We start from the raw sequence: 10,407 nt of genomic DNA on the forward strand, positions 1-10,407 counted from the left end.
CCCTGACAGCTTGTCAGCTATACTCTTTGGTTCTTTCGGTAAAGTCACGTAGGTGGAAAAAAAAATAGAAATAGAAATAAATCACGACGTTTCGAATGCAACATAAGCACTCATCATCAGGTGTGACAACCACAGCAAGGAAACTGTTTTACTGAAGTGGGAGAGAAACCAGGGTTAGGGCAGTTAAATAAGTCAGAGAGGGGGAGAGTGGGGGGTGAATGGGGCGAGGAGTGCGAGCGCTGCAAGCGCTGCAGAGACGCTGAGAGTAAAAAAAGAGGCAACATAATTACTGCCAAGATGGAAGCTTGTCAGCTTCTGCGAGAGCTTCCCCGTGACCACACAGATCATGGTGGTTACTTGACCACATTTCAATTGAAGTGCTGTCGTCCTGACAGTTCTGTTCCTTCATCTGAAGAAGGCCACTTGTGTTGTGGCCAAAACGTCGTGATTTTTGTTGTTTTATTTTTTACCTACGTGACTTTACCCAATAGAACCAAAGAGTATGGATCCTTGCAGTCACGAAAGCTTCAAATCCACATTTCACCACTCTGGTTAATGTGGGTTGGTGAAGACGTATAGTATGTATAGTACAACCAATTTTGATGGACTGCCCTTTGCTGCCCACCATGTAGCCCGACACTACACTTTTAGACCTGTTATGCACTATCCTGGCTCAAACCCTGCTGAGCGTCCGATTAAAACACTGACGAGATCTCAATATTTAAAAGTGGCCCAAAGCCCCGTCATAGCACGAACATTACACTTTACCTATCTCAACAAATGTGGACATCATGAATCTTTGGTCTAATCTCAGATCTTGTGAGTTAGAACTCGGGGGCTCCTCATGCACAGCCAGCCAAGGATAACTCCCCGCTATAGTGACGTCACAGGAAAAGGACGTGACGTCACCTAAATATGGGCGTGGTCAAAAGCGGCCCCATCCCCCGCTCTTCCCGACCTTGCTTCCCCCCTTGCCGAGGTTACCCACATGAACAATAATAATAAATCATAGATGTACATTATGAAAGAATCAATTATTTTTCACAAAACTGCTCCTGTACGACCTTTTGCCAATCCCCTGCTGGAGAGCCTCTTGACGATTGCACGAATCGTGTTGGTTATTTGCACATACTTCACCATGCCGGTGAGTATGGGTTGGTAAAGGAAAAGGAGGAGCATTAACGTACAAACAAAAACCTATTTTACTAGAATGCCTTCTGCTTCCCATCATGTAGCCTGTAACACCTGGTATGCGCTATCCAGACTCCAACCTCCTTAACGTTAGATGGAGACATCTGGCACATCCCCAGCAGTTTTGTCTACAGGCTCAACATATAACACAAACACACCTCCCTAACACTAACGTTAAACTTTACCTATCTCGACGAAGGTAGACATCGTGAATCTTTGATTTTTTTCGAATTCAGAGTCAGAAGTCAGGAGCTCCTCGCGTGCACAGCCAGCCCACGATAAAGTCCGACCCAGAATGATGTCACCGTGACGTCAGTTAAATATGGGCGTGGCCTGAATGTGGGTGTGGCCAACAGCGGCGGCTTCCCCGCCCCCCGCTGCCCCTCCCCGCAGGTTTCTCTCAACCCTCAGTGCGCATGCGCGGGCGGCATGTCTCGGACATCGCCTTCAGCGGCCTTTGGCGACGCGGTGGTTGTGGCGGGAAAATTAATAAAAAAAACTTCTCCGAATAACCGCGACCTTTAACTACCCTCACGGATAATCCACACGGATCTCTGGACGGCAAGGCGAAGACGATCAATGGAATAATCTCCGGTGAGAGACGGAGAGAGATGGGCAGGCGTGAGGGCGAGCCAGGTTCAACTTTGTTGAACGCTGAGCGCAGAGTGAATGGGGTTTATACTCTTTGGTTCTATTGGGTAAAGTCACGTAGGTGAAAATAAAATAACAATTTTCACCTACGTGACTTTACCCAATAGAACCAAAGAGTATGGATCCTAGCAGCCACGAAAGCTTTAAATCTAGAATTGAATGGGGTTTGCTTCACTTAGCACGCGACTTGGACACTTCGGTGTGCAAAGTGTTGTCTGGTTGTGCCGTGTAAAGGAGGAGGACATTCAGTCAATGTCGTTGGTTTGTTAATGGGAGTGTGTGGCGCGGTAATGGACTGGGTACGACTTACAACACAAGTTCTGCTCACATTGCACGCTAAGGGTTAGCACGGCGATTACTACGTGTGCATTTATTAGTTATTGTTTATGTTAAAAGTAGTATTGATTGTTAAGACAATAATGTTTAGTATTTGTAGGTGAATCATTTCAATATTGTACAGTATAGCATTGTCCTGCTGTGTGGCTCTCACGTGGCGAGCATCAGTGCAGCAATATTCAGTACGTGGTTGTAATGTACTTCTATAGCCCCCTGCCACCAGTGCAACAGTATTCAGTACGTGGTTGTAATGCACTTCTATAGCCCCCTGCCACAAGTGCAGCAATATTCAGTACATGGTTGTAATGCACTTCTATAGCCCCCTGCCACCGGTGCAGCAATATTCAGTACATGGTTGTAATGTACTTCTATAGCCCCCTGCCACCAGTGCAGCAATATTCAGTACATGGTTGTAATGCGCTTCTATAGCCCCCTGCCACAAGTGCAGCAATATTCAGTACGTGGTTGTAATGTACTTCTATAGCCCCCTGCCACCAGTGCAGCAATATTCAGTACGTGGTTGTAATGAACTTCTATAGCCCCCTGCCACCGGTGCAGCAATATTCAGTACGTGGTTGTAATGCACTTCTATAGCCCCCTGCCACCAGTGCAGCAATATTCAGTACGTGGTTGTAATGTACTTCTATAGCCCCCTGCCATCAGTGCAGAAATATTCAGTATGTGGTTGTAATGCACTTCTATAGCCCCCTGCCACCAGTGCAGCAATATTCAGTACATTGTTGTAATCCACTTCTATAGCCCCCTGCCACCAGTGCAGCCATATTCAGTACGTGGTTGTAATGCACTTCTATAGCCCCCTGCCACCAGTGCAGCAATGTTCAGTACGTGGTTGTAATGTACTTCTATAGCCCCCTGCCATCAGTGCAGAAATATTCAGTATGTTGTTGTAATGCACTTTTATAGCCCCCTGCCACCAGTGCAGCAATATTCAGTACATGGTTGTAATGTACTTCTATAGCCCCCTGCCACCAGTGCAGCAATATTCAGTACGTGGTTGTAATGCACTTCTATAGCCCCCTGCCATCAGTGCAGCAATATTCAGTGCATGGTTGTAATGCACTTCTATAGCCCCCTGCCATCAGTACAGCAATATTCAGTACATGGTTGTAATGTACTTCTATAGCCCCCTGCCACCAGTGCAGCAATATTCAATACGTGGTTGTAATGCACTTCTATAGCCCCCTGCCATCAGTGCAGCAATATTCAGTACATGGTTGTAATGTACTTCTATAGCCCCCTGCCACCAGTGCAGCAGTATTCAGTACGTGGTTGTAATGCACTTCTATAGCCCCCTGCCATCAGTGCAGCAATATTCAGTACGTGGTTGTAATGTACTTCTATAGCCCCCTGCCACAAGTGCAGCAATATTCAGTACATGGTTGTAATGCACTTCTATAGCCCCCTGCCACCGGTGCAGCAATATTCAGTACGTGGTTGTAATGCACTTCTATAGCCCCCTGCCATCAGTGCAGCAATATTCAGTACGTGGTTGTAATGTACTTCTATAGCCCCCTGCCACAAGTGCAGCAATATTCAGTACATGGTTGTAATGCACTTCTATAGCCCCCTGCCACCTGTGCAGCAATATTCAGCACATGGTTGTAATGTACTTCTATAGCCCCCTGCCACCAGTGCAGCAATATTCAGTACATGGTTGTAATGCACTTCTATAGCCCCCTGCCACAAGTGCAGCAATATTCAGTACGTGGTTGTAATGTACTTCTATAGCCCCCTGCCACCAGTGCAGCAATATTCAGTACGTGGTTGTAATGAACTTCTATAGCCCCCTGCCACCGGTGCAGCAATATTCAGTACGTGGTTGTAATGCACTTCTATAGCCCCCTGCCACCAGTGCAGCAATATTCAGTACGTGGTTGTAATGTACTTCTATAGCCCCCTGCCATCAGTGCAGAAATATTCAGTATGTGGTTGTAATGCACTTCTATAGCCCCCTGCCACCAGTGCAGCAATATTCAGTACATTGTTGTAATCCACTTCTATAGCCCCCTGCCACCAGTGCAGCCATATTCAGTACGTGGTTGTAATGCACTTTTATAGCCCCCTGCCACCAGTGCAGCAATATTCAGTACATGGTTGTAATGTACTTCTGTAGCCCCCTGCCACCAGTGCAGCAATATTCAGTACGTGGTTGTAATGCACTTCTATAGCCCCCTGCCACCAGTGCAGCAATATTCAGTACGTGGTTGTAATGTACTTCTATAGCCCCCTGCCATCAGTGCAGAAATATTCAGTATGTGGTTGTAATGCACTTCTATAGCCCCCTGCCACCAGTGCAGCAATATTCAGTACATTGTTGTAATCCACTTCTATAGCCCCCTGCCACCAGTGCAGCCATATTCAGTACGTGGTTGTAATGCACTTTTATAGCCCCCTGCCACCAGTGCAGCAATATTCAGTACATGGTTGTAATGTACTTCTGTAGCCCCCTGCCACCAGTGCAGCAATATTCAGTACGTGGTTGTAATGCACTTCTATAGCCCCCTGTCATCAGTGCAGCAATATTCAGTGCATGGTTGTAATGCACTTCTATAGCCCCCTGCCACAAGTGCAGCAATATTCAGTACGTGGTTGTAATGTACTTCTATAGCCCCCTGCCACCAGTGCAGCAATATTCAGTACGTGGTTGTAATGAACTTCTATAGCCCCCTGCCACCGGTGCAGCAATATTCAGTACGTGGTTGTAATGCACTTCTATAGCCCCCTGCCACCAGTGCAGCAATATTCAGTACGTGGTTGTAATGTACTTCTATAGCCCCCTGCCACCAGTGCAGCAATATTCAGTACATTGTTGTAATCCACTTCTATAGCCCCCTGCCACCAGTGCAGCCATATTCAGTACGTGGTTGTAATGCACTTTTATAGCCCCCTGCCACCAGTGCAGCAATATTCAGTACATGGTTGTAATGTACTTTTGTAGCCCCCTGCCACCAGTGCAGCAATATTCAGTACGTGGTTGTAATGCACTTCTATAGCCCCCTGCCATCAGTGCAGCAATATTCAGTGCATGGTTGTAATGCACTTCTATAGCCCCCTGCCACCAGTGCAGCAATATTCAGTACGTGGTTGTAATGCACTTCTATAGCTCCCTGCCACCAGTTCAGCAATATTCAGTACGTGGTTGTAATGTACTTCTATAGCCCCCTGCCACCAGTGCAGCAATATTCAGTACGTGGTTGTAATGTACTTCTATAGCCCCCTGCCACCAGTGCAGCAATATTCAGTACGTGGTTGTAATGCACTTCTATAGCCCCCTGCCACCAGTTCAGCAGTATTCAGTACGTGGTTGTAATGCACTTCTATAGCACCCTGACATTGTGCAGCAATGTTCAGTACATTGTTGTAATGCACTTCTATAGCCCCCTGCCATCACCAAATTCACACTGACCAGCGTGGTGAAGTACGGTAAATAACCCCTCCCCCTGGGAGCTGCATAGCATGGGACAGCTGTCAGCCAGCAATGGATTGAAAAAGGAGCTGTACTCTGCACACGTTGTTATTCAGGGTAGGGTAAGGAACTTGGAGGTTCGGTATGCATAATGTGCTCGGAAAGTATTGTATTCTGTATGTGTGTTGAATCTCTTTCGCACCGTACCAAGCCCACCGTGCTCTTCGGAGGTGCGATAATATATAAATATAAGTAGTCATACTACTGTAATACCACTATTAATATGTAGCATTCATTTTATTAGTAGTACTGTAATTTGTTGATATGCAGGTGTACATGCCAAACGTTAACCAATGTTAAATGTTAAGCCTTCTCTTTTGAATACAGTGTGTTTTAAACATGGAGTTGTCTCCAGCTAATTCTTAAATGTATATCATTCATAATGTAGTAGTAGGCAGGTAGAGCATTTATGACACTTCAATTGTACATAGAGCTTGCAGGTGTGATGAAGGAAAGCATGGGAAAGGCTGGAATTTTTGTTGAAAAAAGGACAACAGCCACAGTAGCTTAAGAGACCTAACGCTGAAGCTGCTAACGCGAAGTGGTCGACGCTGGCCCATGCGTTGTGACGTCGGACCCACTTTCCGCACACAGCAGCTCCTCATGGTGCCCCCCATACCAGGACCAGTGGTGACCTGGTAGCCACAGCGATTCCTCTCCCTGGCCCCATCCGGTTCGGGCATCCCAAATCGTACAAAATGAACTGCAACGGTGGTGAGACAAACAGCCCTTCGGGCGACAGCACGGTGACGGACACAAGCCCTCGCGGCAGCCTGGGCAGCACGCTGCTCCGGACCGGAAGCGGGGGCTAGCGCAGCCCTGTGGTGTGCGGAGAGCAGTGCTGCTCGTAGGCGAGCGGTGCGCTGGACGCCTACATCGAGGACTTTGAGCAGAGCGGAATCTGTGCGTCACCGCTACCCAGGATACGTGCAGAGCACAGCACCGCGCAGCATGGCGGAGCGGAGACGCGCGGAGTAGAGGAGGATGCACAGTGTGGATGAGGGTGGGTTGCGCCTCTCGCCACGCGAGGAATCGCTCCGTGGTGCTTGCACTCGAGTGGCTATCGAGTGTGCAGGCGGTGCAATGGTATCGAAGCTATAGTAATAGGTTTTTACCCTTTTATCTGGCACAAACACTGACACCTTTATACAAGGGATCATGTTTGCAATAACCACAACACAAGTAGTCAAAATGCAAACAAAAAAGACAACTGATAATATGCACTGTCCTTGAATTTGATTGGTCCACACCCGAGACGGCTTTTCTGAGATCCCAGTCTCCACTGGTGTTGGACCAGAAGACGCCAAAAGGCGTCTTCTTATTCTTAGCGTCTTCTTGTTTGCATTTTGACTACTTGCGTTGTGGTTATCGCAAACATGATCCCTTGTATAAAAGTGTCAGTTTTTGTGCCAGATAAAAGGGTAAAAACCTATTACTATATCTTGTTACTGGCAAAGGAGGTCTCATAAGGTATCGAAGCTAGTTGACTGGATGGGGGATAATTGGAGAGGAGAACCCCATTTTTTTTGCTTGTACTGGGTGCTTGTCAATTATGCTATGCTATCATGAATGTAATGTAATTCCCCTAGAAAAAAAACCCTTAATAAGGTCTAAAGATACATTTTCGTGAGAGTCCCACACTGGGATGCTTGGCAAATTCCATTAATGAGTTCATTTTATGTCAGAGAAAACTATCCACAGTAAGCACACGCATATGAGAGGATAGCATAGGTCTGAACAGATAGGTCGGTGCATGCATTTCTTTCTCCTGTCATCTTCCAGCAACTTCACTGATTATCGAGTTTGTAAAGTTTGTGAAATCTAAGTGATCCTCCAACCTTTGTGTCAAAATTTGCAGATCCTAGACTGGACACATCTGAAGTTTAAACAATAACAGCTCATGCACTGATTTATCCCATATTCTCACAAACTCCACAAACGGATAACATCATTAGTTACTGATGGTGCAAAGTAAGGCAACATTGCAGGATTGCCGTTCAGGGGTCAAGGAATCTAGGGGAGAGCAAATTCATTGTGTACCAGTAAAATGTCTGTGGGTCTTACATTGCAGGTGGCATGCTGCTTGTGGAGGACCTCATCTCGGGCACGTGCAGCCTCACTGCTGCGCTGCAGCGGTCGTGGCTCATAGCCCGACGGTCAGTCTAACCACGGACCAGCTCCTAGCGGCGCCAGTTGACGGTTCCTCCAAGTCCTTGCTCCGCTCGCCTGGCGCCCACCGAGACCTCACAGTGTCGCACAGAGGCAAGCGGTCATCTCTCGGGGTCACCGCGCACAGCTTCGGCGCATCATTGGTGAGGGGCAATAAGCCAACTAAACGGTTGAGCTCAACAGCGAGAAGCAACAAGGCCGTGATGCCATTAAATTTGTCGGCAAAGCCCGAAAATTATTTCTTTTCTAACCAGACGAATGTTTTGTTGTACTTATGGAGCAGTGAAGCAACTAGGCGTGAGCACTTGCCGAACGGCGGCTGTGCGACAAGTACCTATCTCAGGTGGTTGACAAGCCAAAAGGATAAGCTGGATGTGTCGGGGATCACGAGCATTCCTGAGCTCAGGTACCCGGCCTGGCTGCGTGACTGCGATGTGGACTCCCAGACCAGCAGCCACGAGACGGATACCAGCACAAAGAGAGCAGGTGCCGCTCAGAGCCCGCAAAGCAGACCAAAGTACCCAGAGTGGCTCAAAGTTTTGGATATCTCCGGCCTTACGAATGTAGCCAACGAGGAGCCCGTGTCAGAGGACAATAGATCCCTAGGTGTGTGTATATATATAGTCTGTATATAGCAGATGACATTTCATATGTTTTCAGGTACATATTCAGTCTTTTCTCACAGAGACGGCTGAGCGGCCACCCATGTGGTTGTGACGTGCGATGCGTGATTCTTGATGCACAGCCTCATTGGAGGAGCTGCTGAGCAGGGCGCACATGGAGTTGGACTCCCCCGGCTTGGAGGCCCCCTCCCCGGGCAGCTTCAACACGGACGTCTTTCTAGGGGCTGATCGTCCCTGGGAAAACCCCTCCACGCCATTGTGAATTTATCTTTATATCCACACTCACGCACAGCATAGAGGCTGCACCGCCTCTAAGTATGATGTCAGATTTTGAATGTTATAAGCTAAGCAGGTAAGCCTGGTTATTACTTGGATGGGAGACTGTTTTGAAATAGCATATATTATAGATTTTGGCTGCTAGGTAACCAGGAGTTAGTAATACGGCAATGGAATCTTGAATCTATATCCGGAGTTTTGCATTTTACTCCCTCTGTTTTCACCGGGTTCTCCGTTTTCCTCTAACATACCACTCGCTGATGAAATTTGCAAAATATCACTGCCAAACCCTCCTGAGACTTGGTGAGATTTTTCTGGCTTCCACCTTGATAATAAGTCAACCAAGTAATTTTCTCTCAATCGTGTCTCTTCTCAGGGCCGTGTACCACCTGTCGCGTCTGAAAGAGCTGGTTGACACCATCAAGGAGAACAAGGATGGCTGACTACCCGTGATGTAGAAAGCCCGAAAGCATTTTATGGCGGTGGTCGAGGTTTCTACTCAGAAGGATACGTTCGCTTGGTCCTGCTAATTCATGGTTGTTAAACATCAATGGTACTTCAGGTGCTGTGGTGTGAATCGCAATTACTTGTGAACTTGTGGGGCCCATGGGGCACAGTAATTGCCCTGTTAATGGAAGTGCCACAACAAAGTATTGGAAAAATGTGATAAAGTTCGTTCAGGGTTGGAGTTATTGAATGGTTGCAGCAGTATTTTGCACAGCAAATCCATACAGACTCAAATGTCACTTGAAATAGAACGGATATGTGAACAATATTGTGAGCACAACTAAACTAATTTTGGTTTTAGCCATTTTGGAAGGAGACTACTTTATTGGGAACATACATGCTAGTATTTGTGTAGTTATAAACATTTGGGAAATCACTGTAAAAGTACATTTGCTTATTTAGATTGCACTATACCTGTATTGTAAAATTTCAGAACCTTTTATGTAATTTGTAATCAATAAACCAAAGTTGCATATTGTATGCAACCCATGACTTGGATTGTTTTTATCATGTCTTGTTTAGCATGGTTGGTTATGTACAGTGTGAAAGAAATTCAACATACATTAAATATTTTCTGATATTTGAATGTTTATATTGTACATGTATATTTATTTTACAATAAATCTGAGACAAAGGCTTATACACATGGAATTGAAAATATTCAGCTATGATTTGTATTTCTCAAGTATTTTAAGAAAAGTCAGCGAGTCTCGTGACATGTCTTCACATTTGGGAGTGATGATTGTGATGGATATACAGGCATTAACCTGCTTACATTCCTAGAGTATGTAAGGTGAATTTGGGCATTCTGGGTGATTGGGTTTTAGGCCAAACACAGGCAGATGGTGGGGGATAGATGTTTTCAAGCATCTATTAATTATTCATCGGCATGTACTATCTTACTATGATGTAAAGTTCAAAAACATGGTTCATGAAGGGAATGGAATAAAAACTCAACTGTGCACAAGTATGGAGGAATTAATACTTGGAATTCAATGCAAAGATCTGGCCATATGGCGTTTACTGGGCACCAGGGTTGCCAAACAACACGTGAAAGATGTGTATCAGGCACAGCCTCTGCATTATGAAAAAAATATCACTTCCTGAAGAAGTGCATTTTGCTTCTCCTGTCTTAGGTCACCATCAAAATAAATTAGAGCAAATGTG

The 10,407-nt window shown here is 46.1% G+C and overlaps 1 long non-coding RNA gene across 1 annotated transcript; it reads left to right on the forward strand.

Moving 5' to 3' along the window:
- The first annotated feature begins 6,484 nt into the window (after nt 1-6,484).
- Nucleotides 6,485-9,738, forward strand: LOC142922886 (uncharacterized). Its single transcript, XR_012940398.1, has 4 exons — nt 6,485-6,668; nt 7,737-7,977; nt 8,580-8,715; nt 9,110-9,738. It is a non-coding gene; the product is annotated as an uncharacterized LOC142922886 (long non-coding RNA).
- Nucleotides 9,739-10,407: the final 669 nt, after the last annotated feature.

Source organism: Petromyzon marinus, unplaced genomic scaffold (assembly GCF_048934315.1).
Source record: "Petromyzon marinus isolate PM22_M1 ecotype Great Lakes invasive population unplaced genomic scaffold, UKy_Petmar_22M1.pri1.0 PM_Scaffold_2, whole genome shotgun sequence".
Taxonomy (NCBI): domain Eukaryota; kingdom Metazoa; phylum Chordata; class Hyperoartia; order Petromyzontiformes; family Petromyzontidae; genus Petromyzon; species Petromyzon marinus.